The 15,692-nt window shown below is 39.6% G+C and overlaps 1 protein-coding gene across 2 annotated transcripts in view; it reads right to left on the bottom strand.

The window, feature by feature from the left end:
* NKAIN2 (sodium/potassium transporting ATPase interacting 2) overlaps positions 1-15,692 on the bottom strand; it is a 373,202-nt gene that overhangs the window by 316,826 nt on the left and 40,684 nt on the right. The window contains exon 1 of one of the 2 annotated variants that reach the window (XM_070733468.1): positions 3,607-3,664. The exons of the other annotated variant lie outside the window; for it this stretch is intronic. The gene's annotated coding sequence lies outside the window, so the exon portion shown is untranslated. Of the gene's footprint in view, positions 1-3,606; positions 3,665-15,692 lie in introns of those variants that run through there. 2 annotated transcript variants of the gene reach the window in all.

Genomic DNA, 15,692 nt, shown 5'->3' with positions numbered 1-15,692 from the left:
GTGTTGAAAAGTTTAACATCATTTGCAAAGAGAACACAGTTGCTAGTGATGAGATTGCAAAGGTCATTGATGTAGAGAATGAAGAGCGTTGGTCCCAGAATGCTACCTTGGGGGACACCGCTTTTAACAGGGACAGGGGTAGATATGGTGTTTCCTATCTTAACCACTTGTTGTCTGTTTGATAGGAATTCTGTAATCCAGCAGTGGAGGGATCCTGAGATGCCATAGGATTTGTCTGCTTTAGTATTTAGTATGCAAGAACCGGGGTGGCGCAGCAGGTAGAGTGCTGTACTGCAGGCCACTGAAGCTGACTGTAAATCTGAAGGTCAGCGGGTCAAATCTCATAACCGGCTCAAGGTTGACTCAGCCTTCCATCCTTATGAGGTGGGTAAAATGAGGATCCGGATTGTGGGGGCAATATGCTGGCTCTGTTAAAAAGTGCTATTGCTAACATGTTGTAAGCCGCCCTCAGTCTAAGGAGAAGGGCGGCATAAAAATCGAATAAAATAAATAAATAAATAAATATTTAAATTCACTTTTTCTCTTGTCTCCCAAACTCCCTCCTTGGGTCTTTGTCTCTGTCTACATCTTTCCTATTAACAGTTTCCTATTAGATCAGCAACATAGTACAGTTTATCTACAAAGAATGATGACTGAAAATAGCCATGCTGATAGGTAATGCTCAATTTTTGTCCATAATGAGCAGTGGTGGTGCAGTAGTTAGGATGTACTACTGCAGGCTACTTCTGCTGCCTGCTGGCAATTTGGTAAAACAGATCTCACCAGGCTCAAGATTGACTCATCCTTCCATCCCATTGAGGTATGTAAAATGAGGACCCAGATGGTTGGGGGCAATCATCATGGTCACATGATCAAAATCCAGGCTCTTGGCAACTGACATGTATGTACGTATTATTGTTGCAGCATCCTGTAGCATCTCATGATCGCCATCTGCGATCTTTCCTGCCAGCTTCAAACAAGCTAAGTCTATGGCGAGAAGATAGATTGGCTTAATGACCACATGATTCACTTATCAACTGCAATGATTTGCTTAACAGATATTGCAAAAAAAAAAAAAAAAGATTGTAAAATCAGGCGCTATTCACTTAATTACCACCTTAGAAATTTCGGTCCCAATTGTGGTTGTAATCTGTGAGCACCTGTAGCTTGGGAGAGGTCTGTTGTAATTTTGGACAGTTGATCACTAAGGGATCAATTATTAGTTAAAGACTCCCTAAATACCAAATAAACAAACTCTATCTTTTCCTATACTGCTCAAAAAAATAAAGAGACACTCAAATAACACATCCTAGATCTGAATGAATGAAATATTTTCATTGAATACTTTGTTCTGTACAAAGTTGAATGTGCACAACAGCATGTGAAATTGATTTTCAATCAGTGTTGCTTCCTCAGTGGACAGTTTGATTTCACAGGTTTGATTTACTTGGAGTTATATTGTGTTGTTTAAGAATTCCCTTTATTTTTTGAGCAGTGCATATACATCATGCCACATGCCAGTAGTTCCAGAGTGGAATTTGTCTTGCAATACTGCAACAATATTTGCTTTCTGCATCTCACAGACATTCATACCTGGAGAATAATTCCTTCTAACTCTGGTAGAATAAATACTTTACCTTGACATTAAGTATAAAGAGAGGATTTCTTTCTTCTGCTCTATTCAGTTCCTTTGTCTACATTCTTTTCTTTTCTATTTTGAAGCGTCTTTAAAAAAAAAAGAAACTTTACACCTACTGTTCCTGTGTTTCTCTTTGCTGTGTGGTGCCTTAAACCTGACACTATTTTAAACAGATAGTTTGGGTGCCAGGTTCTGTTTACCGGGATTGTAAACGTGTCTCCAAAGGGAAAGGTGTCCCCCGGTGTGATACCAGGTAATGCGTTTGAAGGCAGTTTCAATATTTCCAATAGCAAAAACAGATAGATAGTTGGAACATTTACAACAATATGATTTCGTATCGGGATACCAGATTAAAATAGACCCAGAAGATCACATGGAATCGATCTAAAGAAAAGCTACATCTGCAGCAAATAACAAGTCTTAGTAACACCGCTAAACTAATTAGATATCAAGAGATTTATTCAACCTTACTCCTAAACTTTGTGCTACTCTCTAAAGGCAGTAAGACTATTTAAAGCAATCAGAGTAAACAATTGTACAACCCTCTTTTCTAAATATCTACTACTAATAATAGATGTAATTCTGTTCTTTATTAGGTTGAAGCTAAGAGCTTTTTAAGCAGGGTTCTTTTTTTAATCTAATGCCTTGAATTAGTATTGTGAAGAATAATCTGAATCAAAGCAGTCCATTCTAATAAATCTAAGTTTACTTTTTCCTAACACATCTGAGATGGTACTCTTCATTCATGTTTTAACAACCCCATCTTTTCTTGTTTTATGCTTTTCTTTTTTTTAATGCCATTTTTTTCTCCTCTACATCATATACAAATTAAGTTGCATATACTGTACCTCAAAATATTAAAATAAAATACCGTATATACTCGAGTATAAGCCGACCCGAGTATAAGCCGAGGCACCAATTTTTGCCACAAAAACTGGGAAAACGTATTGACCCGAGTATAAGCCGAGGTTAGAAAATGCAGTGGCTACTGGTAACTTATAAAAATGGAAAACAATAAAATTACATTAATTGAGACATGTTTTAGAATATTTATTTTAAAGAAAACCAGTAAACTAGCTCTGTAAATTTAAAAGAGGGTAAACAAATTAACAATAAATTAAAAAGTAAAAAAAGTAGCTCGATCAGCAACAAAGCTAAAACCTAAGAGTTAAAATCCTTCAAAACTGGATTCCTTCTCATCATTAATTGGATTTACATTATTGTTCTGTTTTTATATATGCTGTGAGCCACCCTGAGTCCTTGGAGAGGGATGGCATACAAATCCAATTAAATAAACAAACAAACAAACAAACAAATAAATAAGTGTATCCAAAGAAGAGCTTCAGCATTAGCTGCTGTGAGGTTATCAGCATAGAAAACCAAATAGATAGATAGATAGATAGATAGATAGATAGATAGATAGATAGATAGAAAAATAGATAGATAGATAGATAGAAAAATAGATAGATAGAAAGATAGAAAAATAGATAGATAGATAGATAGATAGAAATAGATACAGATAGATAGACAGACAGACAGACAGACAGACAGACAGACAGATATAGATAGAAAGATAGACAGACAGACAGACAGACAGATAGAAAAATAGATAGATAGATAGATAGATAGAAAAATAGATAGATAGAAAAATAGATAGATAGAAAGATAGACAGATAGAAAAAGAATTCCTGTCTAGCTCTGCCTCATAACACATTATTAGATCCTATCCAAGCAAGGACAGCAACTACCACAAAATACCATTTTTTAAACAGTTTAAATCCTTTCAAAGGAGGGGGAGGAGAATCTGACAGCAGGGGGCCTTTAGTTACTGTAAACCTGTTGACAAATACACACAGGGAGTAAAAAAAAAAAAGCCTCTGGGTTTCAGCAAGAGGTAGCTGGCTTTTTTCACGGTGGGGGGGAGAGGGGGCATACACACACACACACACACACACACACGACCTCACCGGCTTCCCATTGCTTTTTTCCCCTCTCGGTTGGAGCAAATGGCTGCCTCCTTTGCTTGAGCCAGGGAGAGGAACTACGGTGTGCGAGAGGGGACAAAAGCTGGTGCCTCCTCGCTCTGGCTCAAGCAATGGCGCCCTCGTGTGGTGACTTTGTCAATGACCCGAGTATAAGCCGAGGTTGTGTTTTTCAGCCCATTTTTTGGGCTGAAAAACTCGGCTTATACTCGAGTATATACGGTACATAGTTGTACATTTTTATCAATCATTCAAAAATCTGTATCTTATTTTGCTCTTACATCAACAATCATCAGTATGCTCCCCCCTTTTTCCCTTGCACTCCCACTCTCTCCATCTCCTCCTCCTACCTTCTAACTCCTTCACTCCCCCTCTACCTCTCTCTACTCCTTCTCTTCCTCCCCCCTTCTACTTTCTCTTCCACCTTCTTTACCTTTCCCAGAGTGTTTTTCACCTCATAATTAGCAAACTTATGGTATATTCTCATATTTTAAACTAACAGTGGCTCTTCCAAAAAATCTTATTATTGTAACATTTACTTATACAGTATAAGACTTTTTATTCTAGGTATATGTCGCCAAAAAAAATATATACCTCCAAAATGAAAACCTAATTTTGCCTTCTTTGGAACTAAATTTTAACTCCAACTTAACTGCTGTTAGCTTAACTTTCCAAACTAATTATTTTGTGTGCATCTTAATTTTAGGCCTATTTTCTCCTCCCCTTCTTTAATCTCTTTCCTCATTGTTTGTTTTTCTTGTTCCCTCTAAAATACATTTTGACTTATTTATTATAATATCTCATACTCATATTAATTAAACATATACATTTCAACTCTTCTTATTAGTCATCAACATTCATAATATTATAACAGATCAATTAGTTATTCAGACTTCCACATAATTAATTTCAAATTTTACATTTAAACAGATCTCTTATATAAATGTAATTTCTGCCTCAGATTTTTTTTTATTATTTTTCTCCCCACTAAAAAAAACATACATCATATACAGTCATACCTCGTCTTACAAACCTAATTGGTTCCAGGGGGAGGTTCGTAAGACGAAAGGTTCGTAAGACGAAACATTGTTTCCCATAGGAAACAATGTAAAGTCAATTAATCCGTGCAACCCAAACCCCCCCCCCCCGCAAAAAAACGCTGCCGCCCGGCTGTCACCTTTTAAAACAGCCTGGGGGCTTCTCAGCGACCTTCTGAACGTCGAACGCCAAACCCGAACTTCTGGGTTCGCCATTCAGGAGGCTGCCGAGAAGCCCCCAGGCTGTTTTAAAAGGTGACAGCTGGGCGGCGGGGCTTCCCAGCAGCCTCCAAACGCCGAAGATCGGGTTTGGCGTTCAGCTTCGGGAGGCTGCTGGAAAGCCGCCCGGCTGTTTTAAAAGGTGACTGCCGGGCTGGGGGGCTTCCCAGCACCCCCCCGAACACCGAACCCAGAAGTTCGGCAAAAGTTCGGGGTTCGGGAGGTTGCTGGGAAGCCCCCCAGCCCGGCGGTCACCTTTTAAAACAGCCGGGCGGCTTTCCAGGAGCCTCCCGAAGCCGAATGCCAAACCCGAACTTCCGCGTTCGGCGGCTCCTGGAAAGCCGCATGGCTGTTTTAAAAGGTGACTGCTGGGCTGGGGGGCTTCCCAGCACCCCCCCAAACCCGGAAGTTCGGCAAAAGCTCGGGGTTCGGGAGGTTGCTGGGAAGCCCCCCAGTCCGGCTGTCACCTTTTAAAACAGCCGGGCGGCTTTCCAGGAGCCTTCCGAAGCCGAACGCTAAATCCGAACTTCCGCATTCGGCGTTCGGAGGCTCCTGGAAAGCCACGCGGCTGCTTTAAAAGGTGACCGCCGGGCTGGGGGGCTTCCCAGCAACCCCCCGAACCCCGAACCCAGAAGTTCGGGAAAAGTTTGGGCTGTCACCTTTTAAAACAGCCGGGGGGCTTCCCAGCAGCCTCCCGAACGCCAGTTCATAACTTGAAAAAAGTTCGTAAGAAGAGGCAAAATTTTTCTGAACCCCGGGTTCGTATCACGAGTTGTTCGTAAGACGAGGGGTTCGTATCTTGAGGTACCACTGTAGTCAATACAACTTAGTAAACATATATCATCTACTAAATATCATTAATACTACTTAATTTCACATCTATTACTCTATTAATGTCATTAAACTGCCTCCTTTATCTAATTTCATCATCCGGTTTACACAGATTGTTTCATTCTCCAATTAATTTTTTAATGCTATTATTTACTTCTTCTGCTAATTATTCTCCCTTCAGAAAATCAAATTGTTCTTCATTCCTTTCCTTAATTTCTCACCCCTCCTTCGTTTTTCTAAACACCTATTTTCTCAAAACCAAATGCCCCTAAAAATTCTACAATTACTTATTTTCAAAAATGAAATGTCAATTCATATTAAATATTTTATATCTTATATATCTTTTACAGTACAGTGATCCCCCGCTCGTTGCGAGGGTTCCGTTCCAGGACCCCCCGCAACAAGCGGGTTTTCGCGAAGTAGCGCTGCGGAAGTAAAAACACCATCTGCGCATGTGCAGATGGTGTTTTTAACTTCCGCAGCGCTAGCGAGGAGCCGAAGATTGGGGGCGGCGCGGGTGTTTTACAACGTCGCCGCCGATATGGGGGGCTCGCTAGCACCCCCCGAACCCCCATCCGCTGACTTCTAAAGCGGGGAAGTTCGCTAGGAGTCAGCGGAGAACGGCGCGCCTGCTTTAAAACGATCGAAGCCGGCCGGCTCCGATCGTTTTAAAGCAGGCGCGCTGTTCTCCGCTGACTTCTAAAGCGGGGAAGTTCGCTAGGAGTCAGCGGAGAACGGCGCGCCTGCTTTAAAACGATCGAAGCCGGCCAGCTCCGATCGTTTTAAAGCAGGCGCGCTGTTCTCCGCTGACTTCTAAAGCGGGGAAGTTCGCTAGGAGTCAGCGGAGAACGGCGCGCCTGCTTTAAAACGATCGAAGCCGGCCGGCTCCGATTGTTTTAAAGCAGGCGCGCTGTTCTCCGCTGACTTCTAAAGCGGGGAAGTTCGCTAGGAGTCAGCGGAGAACGGCGCGCCTGCTTTAAAATGATCGAAGCCGGCCGGCTCCGATCGTTTTAAAGCAGGTGCGCCGTTCTCCGCTGACTCCTAGCGAACTTCCCCGCTTTAGAAGTCAGCGGAGAACGGCGCGCCTGCTTTAAAACGCGCGCCTGCTTTAAAACGCGCGCCGTTCTCAGCTGACTCCTAGTGAACTTCCCCGCTTTAGAAGTCAGCGGAGAACGGCGCGCCTGCTTTAAAACGATCGGAGCCGGCCGGGCGAAGGGCGAGCGGGTGGGCGGGCGAAGGGCGAAGGGCGGGCGAGCGGGTGCTGGGGGGGCTTCGCCCTCCCGCCAGCAAGAGGGGAAAGACCCAGGGAAGCCGCCCAGCAGCTGATCTGCCCGGCGCCATCTACGCATGCGTGCCCATAGAAAAAAGGGCACGCATGCGTAGATGGTATTTTGACTTCCGGGTTCAAAATTCGCAAATTACCCTGTTCGCAATGGTTGGGGACGCAATAACAGGGGGATCACTGTATAAGAGAAGGTCGATATTTTTCCAATTTCAAAACTTAAACAAATTCATTATTCATTATATTGTGTCTCTTCCTCTAATGCTTCAAATATATCCATCTATATTTTCCCAAAATTATTGCTTCATTATATAATTAATTACTTTTAAATACATATGTTAAATTTAATTCTTAAATGTAATTAATTAATATCAATGTCAATATTAATTCTTATCATCAACTATTAGTCATTCAAAATACCAAATTTCACAAGGTTAAGTCATTTCATCCATTATTAATTGTGATTTTATTCCCCTATCAAAATACCAATATGTATTCAACAATTTTTAATTTAATCCATGAAATCAAGAACATTAATAATAACCATCCAATATATTCATAGATATAATCCATTACATGTTAGGAAAAAAAGTCATTATATACTAATGAAATAATGATCAAATAATCAAATATCAATTAACCATATTCCATTCATTGTACTGTATCTTCCCCTCTAATATTACCAATATGCCATTTAAAATTTATTTCAATAGATACAGTTTACACCAATCTATAATATCATATAATAGTATTTTCCCAGAATTATCACTTTTAAATAATTATATTAGATTTAAATTCTTAAAGGGAAACGTATTCATTATCAATAACAATAACTATCAGCATCAACTATATTTTCAAATAAACTTTAATCATTCAAAGCTCCAAATTTCCTAAGATTAGCCTATTTGTTCTCAAAATTCTTTCCCCTTTTGTCTTTATGCTTCTCTGATTGTTCATCATCTGCTTCAAAAAATTCAATGTGCTCATTAATCTGTCCATTCTCATGGTTCCCTTTGCTTATATGTACATCGTCGTCTGTGTTTTCTTCCACCTATTTTTCTCTTTCTGGTTTCCTCTCTACATTGCTGCTTTGTTTTTTACTTTTTACAATCAAATTATCAAAGTCTTCACTGCACTCCAAAGTTTCCTCAACTGCTGCTTTAAATCTGTCTTCATATTCCATGAAGCATCTCTTTAAATCTTTAAGATAGTTCTTTTAAAACGTTTTAAGTTCCTCTTCCATATTTCAAAAATTTACTGTTCTCCAATTTTCATTATCAATCCAGCTGCCAGCAATTATCTATCTCAGAGCCTAAAATAGTCCTGATGTTCCCAATCCAAGGTCAGCAGCAGTCTAAACTGCCATCGAAATTTTCCAGAGTAATAATTCCTCCAGCCAACAGATGGCACACCTCACTGGCTCCCCAAGTCCACCTTCCTGTTTTAAATCAGTTCATATTAGTTAAAAAAAAGGTCTTAGTTTCATAATTTAAAACTGATTCAGTATAACAATATTCCCAAGAATTCTCAAAGGGTGGGCTTTCATTACTGCTTTCTTTAGCAATTCTTTTTTTCTATAGCTTCTGTGCTAAATAGCTGCTTCCAATTTTTTGGGCAGTCCTTTTATCCCCGTTTTAATCTTTTTTTAAAAAGTCACAAGTCTTTTCATTGGCAGAATAACTCACCAGCTCAAGTTATGCTCTCTAACTCATTTTTCCAGCACTTTCCTTAATTTTCATTCCAGGTGACTTCCCATCCAAAATTCCAAGCAATCAATTTGTGGCCAACATGGCTTGGATGGCTTGTAACAAGCTGTTTTCTGTTGTTGCAGGTCGGGAGTTCTTTATGGACTCCGGGGGGGGGGGTTTGCCATCCCCTCCCGGATCGCCGATGGTGTCTCCCTTCTTCACCTCCCCTCCATGGTGGTTCTGACCCAGTTCTACTTGAACCAGATCCCCAGGCGACATGGATATCTGGGTTCCCCAGCAGAGAGTGGGGAACTCCGTGTTGCCACGGTGCTTGGCCACACCCCTCTCCAAAAAAAGTTTACAGTGATCCCCCGGTTATTGCGTCCCCGACCATTGCGAACAGGGTAATTTGCGATTTTTGAACCCGGAAGTCAAAACACCATCTGCGCATGCGTGCCCTTTTTTCTATGGGCACGCATGCGTAGATGGCGCCGGGCAGATCAGCTGCTGGGCGGCTTCCCTGGGTCTTCCCCCTCTTGCTGGCGGGAGGGCGAAGCCCCCCCCAGCACCCGCTCACCTGCCCTTCGCCCAGGAAGTTCGCCAGGAGTCAGCGGAGAACGGCGCGCCTGTTTTAAAACGATCGGAGCCGGCTGGCTCCGATCGTTTTAAAGCAGGCGCGCCGTTCTTCGCTGACTCCTAAAGCGGGGAAGTTCACCAGGAGTCAGCGGAGAACGGCGCGCCCGTTTTAAAACGATCGGAGCTTTCCAATGAGTCCCGAAGACAAACGTCAAACTTCCGCGTTTGTCTTCGGGACTCATTGGAAAGCCGCGCGGGTGTTTTAAAACATCGCTGCCGACATGGGGGGCTTGCTAGCACCCCCCCAAACCCGGGTTGGGGGTTCGGGGGGGTGCTAGCGAGCCCCCCATGTCGGCGGCGACGTTTTAAAACAGCCATGCCGCCCCCAATCTTCGGCTCCTCGCTAGCGCTGCGGAAGTTAAAAACACCATCTGCACATGCGCAGATGGTGTTTTTACTTCCGCAGCGCTACTTCGCGAAAACCCGCTCGTTGCGGGGGGTCCTGGAACGGAACCCTCGCAACGAGCGGGGGATCACTGTAATTATTAGATAATTTCTAATTTTCATGATTACCAGAGGTGGAATATTTTTCTTAGTTGTTTTTTAAAAAAAAGAGTCTCCCCAAAGAGGAATATTTAAATATCCTACACATATAAAACTAAGGATTGTGCTCAAGGAACAGGAAAAGAAAGAGAAAAAAGGATGAAGTACAAACAGATCTTTTTTCTTACTTTCTCTAAAGTAGATAGATAGATAGATAGATAGACAGACAGACAGACAGACAGACACACACACACATTTTATTCATTAAAAAAAGAGACGAGGCCTAGCATGTCTCCTTACAAATACAAACAATGAATCTATAATATTAACTGAAATTCAAGATGTTATTCATGGAGATATTAGGGAGTTGGAATTAGAAATGACAAAAGTTAACCTGCAATTTTGCAAAATATGAATGTTTTACCATTAAAAAGTTTCCCTTAAAAATTTCAAGTTTAAAACCAACAGTCTGCAAGATACCCAGTGATAAGGAGATAAAGCACGAGTTCCAATGAACTTCCGTTTACAAGGGATTTGATCTATCAACACTGCTCAGCAGGAAGATTTAGAAAATTTTAAGACTAGGTTCAGTCAATTATTCAGTCAATTCAGTATTGATTGAATAATAAATTGGTCAATAGTAATTTTGGTAGCAGCTAAGCTTGAGTAAATGTCTGTCTGAGATTTCAGCAGATGAGATTCCCATTAATCCTTTATTTTCTATTTTAGTTTGTACCTAGAGTCTACTGTAAAACATCTCCATTAGTGTAGATTTCTTTTCAGTTCTTTGGAAATTTAATCCACAGCAAAGCTGGCATTCTTGCAGCTACAGCTTAGGAACTGGCTGGGAAAGTTGCCATTAGCATTTATACTTGATGCACATACATTGTCTTTTGGCTCTGCACACACACAGGTCCATCTGTTGCAATGGCCTCATGCCACTCCTTGGCTAGCTAGAGTATGAGATTGGGCTTTAGTGCCAAGGAACCTTTGATAGACAGGTTCCCAAACCTTGTGCCTTCTTCGCAAGAAGTAGCTTTTGTCTAAAACATTGGTATACCATCAGTCTCTGAATATTGTTAACAAATGTATGGGCAAATTTATTTTACATAATAAAAGAAAAATCTGAATGAAGGTAAGAATGTAATCCTGGTGGTTTCAACTATCAATTTATAAAAGATAAAACAAATTGGAAATAGGACAAAGGGGGGAAAAGAGAATATTAACATATGACTAAGATTTACTGACCCAGGTAGCTATTGACAGCATAAAACAGTTGCAGAATCTATTTGGTGCTCATTTCCGAATAGGTTTATTTCAATTGGAATTACTTAGTATGTAAGTAACTGCCTGAGCTATATGTTATGTATTCTTTGTCTCAGCTTAGATAGATTTCTAGATATCATGTCATCTGTGATTGGATAGGGCATTTCTTAAAAACCAGCTATAAATTAATGGAAACTAACCATTCTTTCCCATATGCCCTTCATTAAGAATAAGAGTATGGACTAAGAATAAAATCCTATGTCTTATTTTAGGCAAGAATGAAAAACAGTTATTTAAGAGCAGGCATTATAGTGTAACACTACCATTTATGCTGAGTAGCATCTTAAAGAAGGTGCAGAAAAGAGCAACCAAAATGATTAGGGGACTTGAAACCAAGACTTACGAAGAGAGATTGCGGGAACTGGGCATGGATAGCCTAGAGAAAAGGAGGGCCAGAGAGGACATGATAGCTGTATACAGGTATATGAGGGGTTGCCACAGAGAAGAGGGGGCCACTCTATTCTCCAGAGCACCAGAGGGCCGGACGAGGAACAACGGCTGGAAACTGACCAAGGAGAGATTCAACCTAGAATTAAGGAAGAACTTCCTGACGGTCAGAGCGATCAACCAGTGGAACAACCTGCCTGCGGAGGTTGTGAACTCCCCAACTCTGGACACTTTCAAGAGGAGATTGGACTGCCACTTGGCTGGGGTGCTTTAAGATGCCTGCTCAGGCAGGGGGTTGGACTTGATGACCTGCATGGTCCCTTTCAACTCTAACAATAAATAAAAATAAACAATAAACTGATTTATTGCTCAATCCTATGCAGGGGAATCTAATCAACTAATGATTAGCACAAGGGTTAACAGAATTCAAGAGGAGTTGGACTTAGTGCTGCCCCGAGTCTGCGGAGAGGGGGGGCATACAAATCTAATTAATAATGATAATGATAATGATGATAATGATGATAATGATGATGATGATGATAATAATAATAATAATAATAATAATAATAATAATAATAATAATAATAATAGTGTGCTTATGGCAATGTAGAGATTCTAAGTTATCTCTCTTTTGACTCTGCCCCCACTCCTCCTACATCCTGTTTCTGAATATATCACTACCAAAATATTTAAAGACATTTTGCAGTTTTGTTAAGAATACAGAAATGAAATAGACAGTACAAAATTATATAGCTAGTCCTCGATTTACAATAGTTCGTTTAGTGACTGTTCAAAGTTACAACAGCACTGAAAAAAATGACTGATTAGTGTTTTTCACACTTAAAACCATTGCTGGATTCCCTTGGTAATGGGATCAAAATTTAGACATTTGGCAAATGACTTGTAGTTGTAGTGTCCCTGACTCATGTGATCACCTCTCTAACAAGCAAAGTCAATGGGAAGCCAGATTCACTTAAGGACTGTATCACTAAATTAACAACTGTGGCAAGAAATGTCATAAAATGGGGCAAAATTCATTTATTAACTATCTCACTTCCAAATAGAAATTTTGGGCTGACTGCTAATATCACTTCTAGATTTTGACTCACAAATAGTAGAAGTGAATCATATTGATCAGCCTTTCTACTATATTAGCAAGGAACCAATTCAACATTGATTAAATCTACAGGAAAGCTAATTTATTTCTAACAGAAAATCATCTTCTTAAGTCCAAAGTTCAACAAAATCATTTTTGGTATATCGTTCATATTAACATCTTGAAGACTTATTTATCTTCCCAAAATCATGGAAATATGAAACTAAAATAGAACAACTAACAGGTTGACAATTTGGCAAGCCCAAATCATATGTCAGAAGCCTGTCAAAAATACAACATATGGTACTTAACATAAAAACTGATATCAAACTCTTCTTAAATGTCTGCTGGATTGCCCAATAAACATGGCAGTATCTTTTGATGAATTAATCTCATTTTAAGGCTGTGATAAACATATTTATCATTCATTCTTTCACATAAAGTTTTGAGAATTTTCAAACAACTGTATACATTAATATGAAACTCAATTGAAACAATTAGAAATATTTCAATCAACAAACTATTATCTTCTTGAGATAATGATTCCAGTATATTTAAAACAAATTATTCCACTATATTACAGGCATTTAAAATATTTGTGATTCCAAAAGATGAAGAAGACATTCCATTTAATTGAACAACTAATAATCAAACATATCCACAGTTTTAGATGAAACATTACAATAATTATCAAGATATCCAATGTATAATGTACAGTATGAGTCATAATAACTTTGTTCAGTTTCAGCTATCTTTATATCCAAAATACTTTTGACTGCCTAATAAAACAGACCATTTGTCAGCTGCTTCAATAGAAACTTAAGAAAAATAAAACTCAGAGTCCATTTCCTACTTCAAAAGTGAATTTATCTAAAGTCAGGAGTGAAAGCAACGGAAGTAAAGCAGAAACTGAGAAAAAGGCGTGACACAAGCATATATCAAAGCCCCCATTTACTCTTTGGAGAGTAGCCAATCTCTAGTGGCCATGACCGTCAGGTGGACACATCTCCAAACCCATGTCACACTGATGGAATGCAGCTTCTAACGGACTTCTCCTGATCACCTGCTTTTCAGGAAAACGAAAGCTATCCCACTATGTGTAGGAAAAACAAAACTTAACAGGGCCTCCTGCACTCTTCCCCGCCCAATATACCAAAACCCACCCCTTCCGCTTCTCATGGCAACCAAAGCTTAGAAAGGATGTAGAACCATAGCGAGGTTGACACCACTGGTTTCAGAACCAATTTGGATATAAGAGACTACTCTTTCCTGTTAGAATAAATTATCTAGGTTCACATACTGATAAAATATACAAATAAAAAGGAGGCTTAGTATGAATGTATATGGGGAGAATGCATTAAGATGATTTTCATATTGCCTTTTTGTGTAAGAAGTCTTGAGTGGTTCCACTTTATTAGCTAAAGTATTTTTTAAAATCTAAGTACTGTATTACATATTCCATTGTCTGGCTTCCAATTAAGATGTAGGATATATACAAGAATTAAGTCAACTACGACTTACATTAAATATTTTATGAAATAAAAAGAAATAACTGGTTACATTAAAACATACTTTGAGGGATTTGTTCACTATTATAAGCATCAAAATATAATTTGGATAAGCCATTATACAGGAAAAATCTCTTTACTTAATTGCACTGGAAATAAAGCGTAACCCAAAGGAAAGAGTGGAGAAGAGAAAAACAAGACACATAAAATAAATCCAACAATATAATGGATGAGGCTGCAATAAAGGAGACTGTTGCTATATTCTTTGTCACTTTCAAATTTTGCTGACTTAGAATTTTTGTTGGGCACTTTACCGATCTAATGAGCTCTCTAGCAGAAACTACTGAGATTAGATTGGATATGGCAGAAAGGGCAAAGATTGAAATATTTGGTCATGGAGAATTTGCATCAATGAACTGTAGGAAGGAAGATTGAATTGGTGTGTCCGCTCAATTGCCAAGGTTTTGATACATATGTTAGCAAGAAAGGTAGGTGCTCATGCTGTTCTAATCCTCAAAAGATAAAAGCTTGACTCTTTTTCTAATGCCTCCAAGCTGACTTTTTTTCATGAAAACTAATTTCACTTGAAGGAAATAGCAAACACATTTTATCCACATCAGTTCTGCACTCACAATGTCACACAGCTCTAGGAAAACAGTAATGGAATGCTGAATAAACAAATGTTAGCCGTACTTGAGACACCATTTATTTGTATATGGTATGTAAAACATACATTACTACAGCCTGTTACAATTTGAGATTAATTTTGCCATATAAGAACAACATATTAAATGCATGCTATTTTAATTGAAAATCTATACAATGACAGAATTTCAAGATGAATTAAAAATTAATAATAATAATAATAATTTATTGGATTTGTATGCCGCCCCTCTCCGTAGACTCGGGGCGGCTAACAACAATGATAAAAACAACATGTAACAATCCAATAATAAAAACAACTAAAATCCCTTATTATAAAACCAAACATACACACAAACATACCATGCATAACTTGTAATGGCCTAGGGGAAAGGAATATCTCAATTCCCCTATGTCTGGCGGTATAAATGAGTCTTGAGTAGTTTACAAAAGACAGGGAGGGTGGGGGCAGTTGGTTCCAGAGGGGCGGGGCCACCACAGAGAAGGTTCTTCCCCTGGGGCCCGCCAAACGACATTGTTTAGTCGACGGGACCCGGAGAAGGCCAACTCTGTGGGACCTTATCGGTCGCTGGGATTTGCGCGGTAGCAGGCGAAGTGAGAACCCAGAAGAAGTTCAGTTATTTGAGAATTAGGTTGATGATAGATAGTCAATGAAATTTTTTCTAAATATCAGTCTGGTCTAAAATTCTTACTAAAATTGGAAATTCCACTTTCAAGTTATTTTAAAAAGTCTATAAAGAAGGGCGAGGCACAATACTTTTCCATACATCCTGCACATATCCAAATATTTGTCCCTAATGAACTCTGCAAAAGCCAGTATGGTGCAGCTGTTAAGGCACCAGACTAGAAACCAGGAGACTGGAATTTGTAGACTCATGTTAGGCTTGATGGTATCTGCATGACTTTTGACTAGTC

This window comes from Erythrolamprus reginae, chromosome 1, assembly GCF_031021105.1.
Source record: "Erythrolamprus reginae isolate rEryReg1 chromosome 1, rEryReg1.hap1, whole genome shotgun sequence".
Taxonomy (NCBI): Eukaryota; Metazoa; Chordata; class Lepidosauria; order Squamata; family Dipsadidae; genus Erythrolamprus; species Erythrolamprus reginae.
Note: the sequence above shows the minus strand (reverse complement) of the source record. Positions and strands in the feature narration are given on the sequence as shown.